Genomic DNA, 15,785 nt, shown 5'->3' with positions numbered 1-15,785 from the left:
AAATGAATGTCTCCAGTGCTAGAAGGCAAAATCCAGAAAGAGACTCCACGATTTATAAGCTAGTCTAAGCATACATGTGAAGTTAAACAGTTGGCTGGACTTCGAGAAATTATATGGGCATGACTGGGAATTTTCCATGCCTTCATAGCTGTATGTTTGACAACTAGAAAAGTATCTGGCTTAAGAAAAAGCTTGGACACTTTCAAAAAGACTTAATATTTTTAAGACTACTTCCATGTTTGTACAGCACTTAAATAGAATGGGGCCCCAATCCTGATCAGAGTCCCTCGGTACCACTATAATATAAACAGACATGCTATGCATCTAGAGGTGATATTCATTTAATAAACTGGAGAGCCACGAGACAGTGGAACCATGTAAGGATTCTAAAATTTTATGTTAAATTTTATTGATCATGCACCACTGATGAAAGCCTGCCTTCGGTCCACTAATCCATCTCCCTGAAGCGGATTCTAATACTCCAAGCCTTTAAGAAGTTTTAAAGGGTCACCATTAATCATCTTTCCTCCCCCAAAATACACTACACTTAGAGAAGTGAAGTGTTTTCAATGTCTCCTGCCTGTCACCCATAAAACAAAACAAAAAAAACTTAAGACAGCACATACCTAAACCTAAGACAGGCCATGTCTCGTCCTAGACAAGGAGTAGGTACCAGCATGAAGTCCAATGTTTGACAGCCATATGGGTTAAAAACTGGAATTTTATATCACTGGGATATGGGACATTCCCAGCCACCCAGCGGGACTCAGCATGCCATTATATTCGTACAAAGTCCTGAGATACCAATCCATAATATCATGACAGTTTTGGTATAGTAAATTTTAGAGGTTTTTCTGACTTCCTCTGAGGCACATGCAGGTATACATATGATCGATAGAACAGCTGTACGCACATGAGATTATGGGCCTGCAGAATTTAAGTTGATATGTGTGTTTACAAAGCATACCCAGTGAGAACACTGTTCTGACACAGCCAATACCTTTTTTAATATTCAAACATGGAAGAAGGCAGTGAGAGTTTTGCCCAACAGGAAGGGATTTGGTTATTTTATTAGTGATGATACCACCTGCATCTGTAAGAGGGTCAGTTATGAACCTGATACTTACCACCAATGCCTTAAACTTCTTGCTTCAGGGGTCTCCAATACAGTTTGTTCTCCTGAAACAAAAAAAATGGAGAAAAAAAACATGTTTTGAAAGACACTTCTTAAAGAGAGACTTTCTTTGTGTGCACAATACTGAAACAAGTAATGCCATCTGGCTGGCTGCCGTGAGTAAAGAATAGAAAGGTTGTATATCGTAGCAACAAACAGCAAGAGAACTCCCATCATTGGGCTCTGATTTCGCAAAGGCCCCTTGAGCGATGGCTATGAAGGGGAAGGTGGTAGACTGGTCTCTAGCAGGAACTCTGGACCAATTCAGATTATTCGGTCTGTGCATAAAGCTTTTAAGCCTTGTTGCTATATCCCCTCATGGTGTATAAAGAGTGATATGCTTGAATATTTGCTACAGAAGAGCTTGTATCTATGTGCTGGAGAAAAAGTATATTAGCAGCCTGCTGCCTCCACTGAAACAGGGTTGTAAGCACAGGTGCTGGAACTAGGGATGCTGGGGGTGTTGTCGCATCTCTTGGCTTGAAGTGGTTTTCTTCACTTACAGGGTTTACAGTTTGGTTCAATGGCTCTGAGCACCCCAACTATAAAAATCAGTCCAGCACCCCAGGTTGTGAGGAAGCTCATTCTCTCAGAGACACCCCCTACTCACGGAGATATCTATTAACGCCCCCTCAAGACCATCTTCCCCTGTATATTCCCCCCTCACAATACCTACCTACCTACCTACCTACCAACCAAACATACACTTCCTCTCTAGACACATCAGATACCCCTATGAACTCCCATCATCAGCTTTGCTAAAGAACTAGAAACCTCTGCTTCATTTCCTCACTATACTGCTGACTGGTAGATGCCACACAATTACCACCAGTAGCCCAGCTTTGTCATCAGGGCTGTCTCTCTTTTTAAAATCAGTTGTAACAAAAGTTCCATAAGGAGAGCTATATTTGCTGGGAACAGCCTAATTTTAAGCTTCTCTCCCACACTCAGAGTAAGAAAGAGGAATCCATTTTAAAAATTGAGTTTTAAACAACAACATTTAAAGATGCAACTTTTTTTTTTTTTTAAAAAAAGGAAGAATACCAAGGTAGAATTATCATAGCTGTCAAATTTTTTTATCCTGGAACATACTGTTTCTGAAAACACCCTGCACACAAAAGAATGCGGTGCTGGTATTCAGCACGGACACAAAAACCTCCAAGGTAAGAGTCAAACTTGGTTTGTACTCTTTACCCAGAAAAGTCAAGGATCAGTTCCTTATAAGCATCATCAATTATGTTAATAAGCCTGCAATAATGCACTCTATATACCAGCAAGGCACCGAATTTACACTCAGACTGGCTCAAGGCTAAATCTGACATGCAAATTCAGCAAAACACAGGGCAGGACAGCTTTAGGTCCTTCTGCCCAGATTCATCCCAGGGCTATACTGTACTAGCTTTTGTGCCAACAGAGGCTCCTGCTGGTAGGAAGTATTTTGAGAATGTGGGCAAGGAGGTGGCAAAGTTACAGGAGCTGAAAGCTGCAGTTCCACCTGAGCACCAATGAATAGTTGGCAGGACTAGCAAGAGAGACGTGGACAGGGAAGCAAGGAAATACATTGATTTAGTGCACCCCCACAGGAGCCTCTGCAGGGGAAATCTGAGTGCAACTTCATGCTCCTTCTCCAGCAGAAAACACAGAAACATCAGCAACCCTTCCCTCTTTTGGGGTAAATCCCGGCTGAGACACAGACATTTAGGCTGGCACAGGGAGTATGTAAAAAAAATTACACCCCTTAACAGTCTGAGTCAAAGGTAACTAAAAAAAGCCCATCCAATCTTTTCCATTACACACCCAAGTACACAACACCAGAAACTAGCAAACTAGTTTATAGAAACATGTATAAATATAAAAACTGTAGAAAAGCATTAGTCCCATATCCGCATTCACAGCTTTTGAGAGCAAGTGAATTCTATTCATTCATTGTATCCAGCCCTTTAAACTTGGGGAGATGGAGAACATATTTAAAAACAGATCTTCTGCTCATTCCTTTGCTCGGAATTTTCTTCAGCTAGCAGCCTGCTCTGAACTTTGCTTTCCATATCAGTGCCAGACAAGCCATTAGGGTGGCTCATGAGATTATTGGTGAGATCTCTAAGCACCAGTTTGAGTCCCAACCACGTCCGCAGTGGCTAAAAGTTGTCACTGTGTGATCATAGGGATCTGGACTGAGATCACCAGTGTGACAACCATTCACACCTCAACTAGCACCTCCACGGGGAGTTCAGACTTAAGGAAAACTCAAATGCCTTACTGTCCCTAGAAAAGGTCCCTACAGAACAGGGTTCAAAACAAAGCTAGAAAGCTTTTCCTGACACTGCCTGCACTGTACCTTCCCCCATTGTACAAGAAGTCAGTTTCCAAGGCTATTTATCTGATGCAGTGTGCGCGTGTTAAACATTCGCAAAATTAAAAATAAAATGATCACACAGAAGCCTCCTGCTGCAAGACAAGCCCAAGAAAGAAACCAACAGAATTCCACTCACCACTACCTACAATCCTCAGCTAAAACCTCTCCAACACATCATCAGTGATCTATAACCCATCCTGGACAACGATCTCTCGCTTTCACAGGCCTTGGGTGGCAGGCCAGTCCTTGCCAACAGACAATCCGCCAACCTTAAGCATATTCTTACCAGCAACCACACACTGCACCATTGTAACTAACTCAGGAACCAATCCATGCAACAAACCTCGATGCCAACTCTGCCCACATATCTACACCAGTGACATCATCACAGGATCCAACCAGATCAGCCACACCATCACCAGTTCATTCACCTGCATGTCCATCAATGTAACATACGCCATCATATGGCGGCAATGCCCCTCTGCTATGTACATCAGCCACACTAGACAATCCAGATATTAAGAATGGTAATATACAAAAACCTGTAGGAGAACACTTCAACCTTCCTGGACACACAATAGCAGATTTAAAGGTAGCCATCCTGCAGCAAAAATCTTCAGGACCGGACTCCAAAGAGAAACTGCTGAACTTCAGTTCATTTGCAAATTTGACACCATCAGTTCAGGAACAAACAGACTGAATGGCAGGCCAACTACAAAAGCAGTTTCTCCTTCCTTGGTGTTCACACCTCAACTGCTAGAAGAGGGCTTCATCCTCGGTGACTGAGCTAACCTCATTATCTCTAGACTGATTCTTGCCTGCATATTTATACCTGCCTCTGGAAATTTCCATTACATGTGTCCGATGAAGTGGATATTCACCCACGAAAGCTCATGCTCCAATACATCTGTTAGTCTATAAGGTGCCACAGGACTTTGTCGCTTTTTATAAATGAATCACACACATTGCATCTAATGTCATGCCTGAAACTGAAGTTAAGTTGTTCAAAATAACAGGTTTATGGGTGAGATTTGATGGAGATCTAAGGGCTGCATGCCAAGTAAAAGGTGGGATGTTGGACTCCATCGTGCCATGTCTGGAGAATGGGACTATATTTCTCAACCATTTATCCTAGTTCTTGACTTGAGTTTGCTACAGAAAGGGATGGAAGACAAATTTTATGTCAGTATCTAATGGCCCCAAACATTTGAGTTGGATCAGTTAGCAAGGCCTTTTCCCTCCCCCACAGTTAAGATTTTTATTTTTAGCAGCATAACACAAGTTCGGTTTTCTAAGCATTCTAACATCTATTTAAAGAATGATACAAGAATCAGCAGCAGCCATTTAGTATCTGCAAGTCATCAGGACAGGAAATCCTTTGTCTGCTGATAAGTGCAACACTAACTTATTAGTATAACATTACATGAATTCTGGAAGGGCCATCTTTTTTCATCGCCTAGAACTTCAGAGGCAGGCACACATACTGCTGATACACACCGCAATTCTTAATCCATTTGTTCACGGAATGTTAGGGATGGGATTCTCAAAAGCCCTCAGAGCTGGCCTGACTCTGCTCTCATTGAAGTCCATGAGGAAACTTTAATTGACCTCAATGGGAGCAGAGTTAGGCCAACACAGAGTGCTTTTGAAAGTCACATTCTAGAAACAAAACATGGAGAAGAGTGCTCTGGTTAAGAATGCATCTCTTTCTCCCAAAGCTAGAAGAACTGTCCTGTTACATCCCAGGCAACAGCCAATCACTACCTTGTGATACAGAAGAGATGACCTGACTATACTGTGGGTAGCGAAGCACGAAAGCAGAGAAATCTGAGGTCTTATTAAACTAGTGCATAACTGTGGTTTTCCAAGAATCTTCTAAACTTTCTGGTACTTCGACATTGCAGCAATTGGTGACTTATAAACCCTCACAAGAGGCAAACTCAGGAAGGACTCTAGGGCCATGACTCACCATATGCTTAACATTAAGCAAGTAGTCCAACTGAAGCCAAAGGGTCTACTCGTGTGCTTTGTTGGAGTGGGGCTGTCATAAACAGATAGTTAAGGGTTAATGTCTCTTTTACCTGTAAAGGGTTACAAGCAGTGAACCTGGACCACCTGACCAGAGGACCAATCAGAAGACAAGATACTTTCAAATCTTGGTAGAGGGAAGTCTTTGTTTTCTGTTGTTTGTCTGTTATTCTCTCTGGATTCTGAGTGTAACCAGACGTACCTACAGGCTCTCTAATTTTCTATTCAAATAGTGAGTGAGTATAAGTACAAAGGCAGTTTAGTCTTTTTGATTGTTTTCTTTATTTGCAAATGTGTATTTTGCTGGAATGATTTTAATGTGTATTTGTGCTGGGGGGAAGGCTCCTCTCTTGTGTCTATAAGCTGAAAGACCCTGTAACATTTACCATCTAAATTACAGTGACAACTTTTACTTTTTTTCTCTTTTATTATAAGTTTTTCTTTTTAAGACCTGATTGATTTTTTCCTCTTGTTGAGGCTCAAGGGAATTAGGTCTGTACTCACCAGGGAATTGGTGGGAGATAGGGAGAGAGAGGGGGGGGGGAAGGGGAAATCCCTCTGTTTTAGATTCACGGAGCTTGAATCTGTATTACCTCTTGGGGAGGGGAAAAGGTGCATTCCTCTCTGTTTTAAGACTCAAGAATTTTGAATCACAGTGAACTTCCAGGGTAACCCAGGGAGGGAAAGCCTGGGAGAGGCAATAGTGGGGGAAAGGGTTTACTTTCCTTGTGTAAGATCCAGGGGGTCTGGGTCTTGGGGTCCTCTGAGAAGGTTTTTTTTTTTTAGAGGGACCAGAGTTTACCAGGCACTGCAAGTCCTGGTTGATGGCAGCACTACAAAATCTAAGCTGGTAATTAAGCTTGGGGGGATTCATGCTGGTACTCCATCTTTTGGACGCTAAGGTTCAGAGGGGGGGTTATACCATGACAGGTGCCTACTTGAATTACACAATGGCTCTGTGGAAGAGGTACATCAAGAGAGGTACAGAGGGGCTTTTGGAGGATCCCAGAGTTCAAAGCTGTTCAGTCCAATTCTCTTGCAAAAGTCTTATCCTATAGATGAAGATGAAGATGAATGCACAGGTGTTTCCCTGCATCAATATCATTCTTCCTCAGTGCTGAACTGATATATTCAAGTCCTCCTCTGTGGCTTGAAATACAAGTTTTATTTTTCCCCTGCCCCTTTAAGATTACCAGGATGTTAAAACTATGATTGATGGAAAAGTAATGGTGAACACTGGGTGTAAGACTAACCAGCACAAGTTCAGCAAAGTGTCCCATGTTAACATTTCACACATAAAAGAGGACTGCCTGCACACAGATCTGGAGCTAGAGAGACTGGTGTACTGAGTAGTATAATGACTTCTCATGAAATTTGAGGGTGTGTCAGATTACCTTGCTGACTTACCCGTTTTTGTTGTTGGTTTTTTTAAACACCAGTTCAACAGATTTTCTGCATAATAAGACTCCTGTACAGGGTTGCCAACCCTCCTGGATTGTACGAGAATCTTCAGGAATTAAAGATTAATCTTTAATTAAAGAACGTCATTTGATGACACCTCCAGGAAGACATTCAACCAAAATTGGCAACCCTACTCCTACAAATATCAAAGCATGAGAACATCTGAGAAAAGAGACTGGAAAGTTTCTGTTCCTAATCTGGAGAGGGTAACTTTCATTATCCAATTCTGTATTTAAGTGGACTACTGTTTATACTAAAAGCAGATCTGACCTTTCCTCCCCAGTGAATAAATATGTAGATACTCTGCACTTCTATAAATGCCCTTAATGTAGAGATCTCAGAGTACTTTACAAAGCATAGGAAGGGAAGGAATATTCCTTCCATTGTACAAGTGTGGAAATGGACACAAAGGGGAGATTAAGTGACTCACCCAAGATTAGAGAGCCAGAAACAGAATTCTGATCTCAATTCCTAGTTCCACATGCAATTCACTAAACAACAGCTACTGTTCCAAGATCCTATGCTACTTCTCTTACTTGGGCAATATTTGTGATGAATGCTGATGGAAAGGGGCATCCATCCCTACTGAAAAGAGCTGAAGTTAGCAGTTCTGGATCACCTGTTTCTTGCAGGAGAGACTCAGGGTATTTCTATACTACGGGATTATTCCAATTTTACATAAACCGGTTTTGTAAAACAGATTGTATAAAGTCGAGTGCACACGGCCACACTAAGCACATTAATTCGGCTGTGTGTGTGTCCATGTACCGAGGCTGGTGTCGATTTCCGGAGCATTGCACTGTGGGCAGCTATCCCATAGTTCCTGCAGTCTCCCCCACCCATTGGAATTCTGGGTTGAGATCCCAATGCAAAAAACAGTGTCATAGGTGATTCTGGGTAAATGTCGTCACTCATTCCTTCCTCCGTGAAAGCAACGGCAGACAATCATTTTGCGCCCTTTTTCCCTGGATTGCCCTGGCAGATGCCATAGCATGGCAACCATGGAGCTTGTTTTGCCTTGTCACTGTCACAGTATGTGTACTGGATGCTGCTGACAGACATGGTACTGCAGTGCTACATAGCAGCATTCATTTGCCTTTGCAAGGTAGCAGAGATGGTTACCATCCCTATTGCACTGTCTGCCATTGTAAATTGGTGATGAGATGACTTATCAGTCGCTTTGTACCATCTACTGCTGTCATGGTTACTCCTGGCTGGCCTCGCTGAGGTCGGCCAGGGGTGCATGGACAAAAATGGGAATGATTGCCCGAGTCATTCCCTTCTTTATGTTTTGTCTAAAAATAGAGACAGTCCTGCCTAGAATATGGGGCAATTGTACTAGAGAACCAGAGAGCACAGCTGCTCTGCGTTAGAGCCCCAGAGATCCCGCAGAAATGATGAGCTGCATGCCATTCTAGGGGGTGCCCCTGCAACAACCCCACCCATTGCTTCCCTCCTCCCCCAACCCTCCTGGGCTACCGTGGCAGTGTCCCCCTATTTGTGTGATGAAGTAATAAAGAATGCAGAAATAAGAAACACTGACTTTTTAGTGAGATAAAACGAGGGGGAGGCAGCCTCCCACTGCTATGATAGTCCAGGCAGTACAGAATCTTTTCTTTAGACATGAAACAGTGGGGCTGATAGAGCTCAGCCTCCAGTTGCTATAATGAGGATAGTTACCAGCACTTCTGTACCATCTGCCGGGAATCATTCCCATTTTTACCCAGGCGCCCTTGGCTGACCTCACCGAGGCCAGCCAGGAGCACTCACGGGCTGACGATGAAGACGGATATCAGTCATATTCTACTGTCTGCCACCGGGAAGGGGATGCTAGTGTTCAGCGCTGCAGCATCCCATCTACCAACAGCATGCAGTAGACATAGGGTGACACTGAAAAAAGGCGAGAAATTTTTCTCCTTTTTTGGGGGGGGGGAAGGTGGAGGGGGTAGAAGGGTGTAAATTGACAACATATACCCTGAAACACCTAGGAAAAAGTGTTTTTGACTCTTCAGGCATTGGGAGCTCAGCCAAGAATGCAAACGCTTTTTGGAGACTGCGGGGACTGTGAGATAGTTAGAGTCCTCAGTACCCCCTCCCTCCCTTCCTCCATGAGCGTCCATTTGATTCTTTGGCTTTCCGTTACGCTTGTCACACAGCACTGTGCTGTGGACTCTATCATAGACTGGAGATTTTTTCAAATGCTTTGACATTTCATCTTCTGTAACGGAGCTGGGATAGAACAGATTTGTCTCCCCATACAGCGATCAGATCCAGTATCTCCCGTATGGTCCATGCTGGAGCTCTTTTTGGATTTGGCATTGCATCGCCACCCATGCTAATCAGAGCTCCACGCTGGGCAAACAGGATACGAAATTCAAAAGCTTGCAGGGCTTTTCCTGTCTAGTGCACCCGAGTTCAGATTGCTTTCCAGAGCGGTCACAATGGTGCACTGTGGGATACCGCCCGGAGGCCAATACTGTCGATTTGCAGCCACACTAACCCTAATCTGACATGACAATACCGATTTCAGCGCTACTCCCCTCATCGGGGAGGAATACAGAAATCGGTTTAAAGAGCCCTTTATATCGATATAAAGGGCTTTGTTGTGTGGACGGGTGCAGGGTTAAATCGGTTTAACGCTGCTAAATTTAGTTTAAACGCGTAGTGTAGACCAGGCCTAAGAGTAAGGCACTCTCAGACCGAGTCTGCACACAAACTTGAGCTAGTTGCAACTAAATCACACTTTTAATTAAAACAGTGAAAATCTCTAGTTGAATATGCATTTGTTTATACCGGGCTCTCCAGGTTTAAAAATGAAATTAAGAGTATCCACATAAGGTTGCATCAGCTTAACAAAACAAAGAAACCACACACCACCAGCACAACACACCCACATCAGACTTAGTTAAGCAAGTTTAAGTTTGCATAAAGAGAATATAAGCTTGATCCAAATATAGAGAAGTACGTCATAATGCTTCTTACGAAAACAGTGTACATTAGCGGTAATGAGTGGACTAGCCAGAAAATTAAACTAACTCAGCAGTGCTGTTCTTTAAATATCAAAGCAACACATTTCTAGAGGATCCCCTTACAAGTCATGTGGTGTAGAGACATTTCTTGCAATCTAACACCTCAAGAAATTAAAAAGATCAGGAGCTACTAAACACTGTAAAACACCCTCAAGTTAGAATTTTAACATAAATTTCCTTAATGTGCTAAGCATAACAAAGACAATCACCTGTCTCCTTGGTAGAGAGACAACACTGAAGCAAGCTTGCCAAAAAGCAGAGCTACATCATAACACATCCACCGCAACAACTTCAAACCCCTGATTAAAACAAAAAAAGCAGGATTTTGTCTTTTTATTTTTAGAGCAGTGCTGTTGCATCACTAAGGTGACCGAAACAGAAGCATTGAGTTACATGCCTCCTTTTCCAACCTCCCACACAATGGTATGCTGTAAATTACAGACTTAAGAATTGCTGAGTCACACTCAATAAGGTAGAATTGTTGTAACTAAATCCCCCAAGCATTTGGATTAAATCATATAAAACTTGCTCAAGCAACAGTATGCAAGGATCTCATTCAACTTTGTGCATGGTGCAGTTTCTTAGTCCCAGAATTACTAGATTAAACAACTCTGACTTGTATAAAAAACACCTTCACCCAGCAGCACATGCCTGTTTCCCCAACCCAATTTCTCTCCCTCCATCTTGCCCCTCCCCCACTTTATTCTCATTATACATGAGGTCTCCAGGCCCTTGTTTCACTCTCTTCACTACTCTGGAATTTCCTTCTCCTTATTGAGTGTGCAGTCCTGCATGGTGCTGAGCACTCTGACTCCAATTCACCAGAGTCACATTGGCATATATAGGACAATTACTTATTTAAAGGTGAACCACATGGTTAATTGCTTCATTGGATCAGGGCAGGGGTAGGCAACCTATGGTATGCGAGCTGATTTTCAATGACACTCACACTGCCTGAGGGCTCTGCGTTTTAATTTAAATTTTAAAATGAAGCTTCTTAAACATTTTAAAAACCTTATTTACTTTACACACCACAACAATTTAGTTACATATTACAGACTTACAGAAAGAGACCTTCTAAAAACGTTAACATGTATTACTGGCACGCCAAACCTTTAATTACAGTGGATAAATAAAGACTTGGCACACCACTTCTGAAAGGTTGCTGACCTCTGGATTAGGGCCAGCATGCTCAGCACCTTGCAGGACCAAGCCCTTAGAAAGATATGAGATATACAGAAAAAATGGGGGATTGTATTTATTTAAAAAGGCGGGGGGAGGGGGCAGAAATCAGATCTATTACTGGTCAATACTGTTTTATTGGCATTGTAATAATAATTTTTACTGTGGTAGCTCTCAGTAGCAATCATAGTCAGGGCCCCACTGTACTGGGGGCTGTATAACACACAAAACATATTCCCCAGTCATAACAAGCATTGTAAGAACATGTAAGAGCCTTCACGTTTATGGCAAAGGGAAGCCCAGTATGATCAGATAAAGAATTAGTGCCAAGCTTGTAAGAGACAGGGAGATAAACTGGAACAGCAACACAACAAAGCAGACAAACATACCTATATGCTATCAAATAGGCAGAAGAGACTCACTCAATAGATGTAGGCTTCCCAGTAGTGAACTCCCAGTCTTCCCCTCCAAATTTGTGCTTTTCTTTACATTTCCAGTGCCTCTCCCACACACAGAAATGTTAACCCCTGCACATCACACTTTCCATTAATCAATATTACTTGCAAATCATTCATTTCTATAGAGTATTTCCTACACCTTCTGTTTTTCTGCTCACCTCAGAAAACAAAATAATCTCCAAATACATTTTAAAAACACACACACAGGCCTGTGGAAAGACAGTATTTACTATCCTTTTATCAGGATAAGTACTACTGAGATGCATACAGCAAACAAGATTTTTGATAGATTAATTCACAAGAGATCATCTTGATAAGAGGATTTTCCATCCAACATTTTCTCTACTGTCCAGCAGATTGCATCATGTTCTAATTAGCTTTATCTATCTTAAAAACACTAGAATTTAATACATTAGAATTTTGCCAGAACAAAATCCAATCAAACACCATTTACGCTCTGAACTGTAACTGGAGAAAGTTATCCCCTCATCCTATCTGCAAAAGCTATCTGTAATTCTAGTTCGCACAAAGTGCCTAAAGCAGATCCTGTTTCTGGTGCAGCATATTATGAGCACCAAGGATTTCAGCAAGACTTGGAATAAAAATAGATGACTGGAACTTGACACCTTGGTATCTATATGTGCCAGACTAACACTATCACACATTCATATACACATGTTTCATAGCAAGTGGTAAAAATCTCATTCACCAGGATAACAGTCTCCAGATTTCAACCAGCACATGTGGTTTATTTCATGCAGTTATTTTGCTAAAGACCAGAGGACAAAGTAAGGAGAACTAGACAGCTTTGCTCCCCAACTCAGACCATCACATCAACGTTCACCCTACACCAATAGTTCTCAAACTTTTGTACTGGTGACCCCTTTCACACAGCAAGCCTCTGAGTGCAACCCCCTTGATACATTAAAAATATTTTTTAATATATTTAACACCAGTATAAATGCTGGATGCAAAGCAGAGTTTGGGATGGAAGCTGACAGCTCAGGACCCCCCATGTAATAACCTTGTGATTCCCTGAGGGGTTTGAAAACCCCTGCCCCACACCATCTAGCATGAGAGGCTGCTGACTCCAGTCTCCAGCATTGCCTGCTTTGGGGTGCGGGTAGGAAGAGAGAGAGAGAGAAATATATTGATGTAACTAGGGCCAGCTTTAGGCCAATTCCACTAATTCCCCCGAATCGAGCCCTGCGCCCAGTGTGAATCTCTTCCCTGGCTAGAGGTGCCTTTTTAATTTTTACTCACCTGGCAGCGCTCCGGGTCTTCAGCAGCACTTCGGTGGCGGGTCCTTCGCTTGCTCTGGGTCTTCAGTGGCACTGAAGGACCCGCCGCAGAAGACCTGGAGCAAGTGAAGGACCCGCTGCCGAAGTGCGGCTGAAGACTCGGAGCACCACCCGGTGAGTACAAGCCCCAGGTGTTTTTTCACTTTTTTTTTTGTCATCCCTGCCAGGGCGCCGTCGCAACTGTTCGAATTGGGCCCTGCACTTCCTAAAGCCGGCTCTGGATGTAACGATGGCGCAGGTCCAGGGCACACAGACTGCCTTCCCCTTCGGGACGAAGAGAGAGGAAAAAAGGGGGGGGAGCTGAACCCCTTCGTCATCGTAACCACCACTACTTGGGTGACTTGACTTCTCGCAATCCCATCTGCGGGCTGCTGCCTGCAGCACAAGCTGATGCAATCGGAAAGTGGAAGGGCCCCCCCCGCAAAGAACACGCATTCAGGCAGCAACGACGAAACCCCGGCAGTGCGCTGCATCTCCCCAGCCAACGTGAAGCCCACACGGGCTGCCCAGTCCCCTGCTCCCTCACCCCGCTACCCCCAGCCGAGCTCCGCATCCGCACTCAGCTGCTCGCCGCCGCGCTGCTACTTGCACTTACTTGGACTGAGAGGAAGAGACAAGCGGCGGCAGGAGCCTGAGTCCCACTGCGCTGGGATGAGCCGCCCCCGATCGCAGCAGCCACCGCAGCTGTTTCCTTGCGCGTGTGCGAAGGGAAATTCTCCCCGTCGGTCCCCTCTCTAGCTTTTGGAGAGGGAACGCGCGCTGATTGGCCGGGCCGGGGGCGGAGGGAGAACACGCCCCACCAATAGAAAAGCAGAGTCGAGTTTGCAGCGCTGGCCCTGCACAACTTCTCTCCTGCCCGTGTGTTTAGCAAGGGGGGGGATGACAGGCCTATGGGGGAGACTGAGGTCCGGCCAGTTTATTTGCGGGGCTCAGGCTGCAGCTTGAGCTCAGAGCCAGCAGCATCCGGCCTTCTGGCTGCCTGGTGAGCGGACACATCCTAGGTCCATCCCTTTAGCCTATCACGTAAGCAGCAGCATCCACTATAGAAGAAACTGGGCTAAAATATATATTTCTGCCAAGCCAGCTATATGCCCCAATCCCGCAACTGGACTTGTTCAGGCAGGCCCCTTTATCCACACAGATGCTATTGCAGGATCATGGTCATACATGCCCCAGCTTTGCATCTGTGACAGTTGCTGTTAGTCTGGTAATGGTGCTATCAGAAGTACCTAGAGAGAGATTAGTGAACATATATAGAAATAAATTATTTGACATTTCACACAACAGTAAATGAGAAAGCTTGGTTTTGTGTTTAATGGGCAAACAAGGGTTGGCTGCTGAAAGATACAAAGCACTCAGGCACTGACCCAGGGAAGAACTCAAAACTCATGTTTAAGTATATGAGTAATCCCACTGGATTTAACCATATGCAGCATCAGGAGCCAAAATGTTCAGTGCTTTGCTGAAGGGAGTCTTCCAGTTGCAGCCCTTTAATGACTCAGGCAAGACCCTCAAATATACTTGGACACCCAACTTCCATTGATTTCAGTGAGAGTTAGGCACCTAAAAACCTGTGAGGATCTGGGCCTCGGTCCCCAACCTAAGGAAGACACAAGCACACTGCCACAGTAGCCTTGTGATGTCAATAATTCAAATAAGCAGTAAATTTCTAATTGATGTTTTACATGGAATATAGAGATAGTAGGCCAGCAGCACCCTGTTCCTGCTGGAGTAGCATTTTCATCCAGTCTGATCTCACCTCCCTCACTTATTGCGGGAAATGCATCCCACTCCAGTAGCAGCAGCTACTTCAGTTTGAAAAGGAGTAGCACTACTCCTACCCAATAAATTAGTGATAATCAAAGAATTTCAAGGCACATGTAGCTCTTTATAACATTACAGGCAGTTCTTGTCTAGGGGTTTAATAAGGTGTCAAGCCACACAATGCACCAATTGTTTTTGAGGAAAAATAGCAATTTAAAATTTACACAGAATAGGACTAAGGCAAACAGGATTGCACCAAAGTATGTACCTCACTCAGTTTTTCCTCCTAACAACCAACCCTGCAAAGCCCCAAATAGCAGTTAACCGCTCAGGCCAAAGTGGACAACAATATTTAGCATTTATATAGGATTTTATAATCAGTGACTAATTCCCTTGTAGTGTGTTGTGATGATTAATCCTCATTATCATTCCCATTTTTACAAATATCAAAGCTAAAAATGACTGAGTCAATTTGAGCCACAACTGGAAAACCATCTTGTGCTTAGTTCAGGTGATGCCTCTTCATTATTGAATAGCTCCTCCTTGTTGCCAAAGTTTACTATTAGCTGCTTAGCAAAAGAGCCAGCTCAGTTTCAATCACATGATGAGCAGCCCTAGCACCTCACAGCCACAAATATGCTCAATATGTAGAATTTTAAATGCCCCCCCCCCAACTAGTTCTGGATAGCTTGGGAGGAGGAAAGTGGATAAGCATAAAATAATGACTGTTAGATTCAAGTCCTTCTCTGCAACAGGAGGGCTAGAAACTTACCCGTGGCAGAACCACCAAGAACTAAAAGGACAAGGGGGAAAAAAAGGCAGAGCCTCTCCTGTACAGAATAGTCTACAAGAACAGAAATGAGACACAGGAGGTGCAGCACAGGAGACTTCAGAGTTCCCAAGTTTTGACTGTTCAGTAAGTGGCCACATCCTGCTCACTTTATTTGTGTGAATGGTATTAGGGCTTATCCATACACAGTTGTACTGGATTAAAAGTGCAATTTCAAATAGCCATATTGGTACAAAAAGGGTGTA

At 43.6% G+C, this 15,785-nt stretch overlaps 1 protein-coding gene across 6 annotated transcripts in view; it reads right to left on the bottom strand.

Annotated features, from left to right (window-relative positions):
* Positions 1-13,704, bottom strand: part of LOC115658255 (cystathionine beta-synthase-like) — a 65,580-nt gene extending 51,876 nt beyond the window's left edge. For 4 of the 6 annotated variants that reach the window (XM_030576833.1, XM_030576867.1, XM_030576859.1 and 1 more), the window contains exons 1-2: positions 13,582-13,704; positions 1,128-1,179 (exon numbers count right to left, since the gene is read on the bottom strand). The gene's annotated coding sequence lies outside the window, so the exon portion shown is untranslated. Of the gene's footprint in view, positions 1-1,127; positions 1,180-11,649; positions 11,749-12,948; positions 12,969-13,581 lie in introns of those variants that run through there. The other 2 variants (XM_030576848.1, XM_030576840.1) reach the window with 2 other exon arrangements.
* Positions 13,705-15,785: the final 2,081 nt, after the last annotated feature.

Source organism: Gopherus evgoodei, chromosome 1 (genome assembly GCF_007399415.2).
Source record: "Gopherus evgoodei ecotype Sinaloan lineage chromosome 1, rGopEvg1_v1.p, whole genome shotgun sequence".
Taxonomy (NCBI): Eukaryota; Metazoa; Chordata; order Testudines; family Testudinidae; genus Gopherus; species Gopherus evgoodei.
The sequence above is the reverse complement of the archived record's forward strand: the minus strand, read 5'-3'. Positions and strand labels throughout refer to the sequence as shown.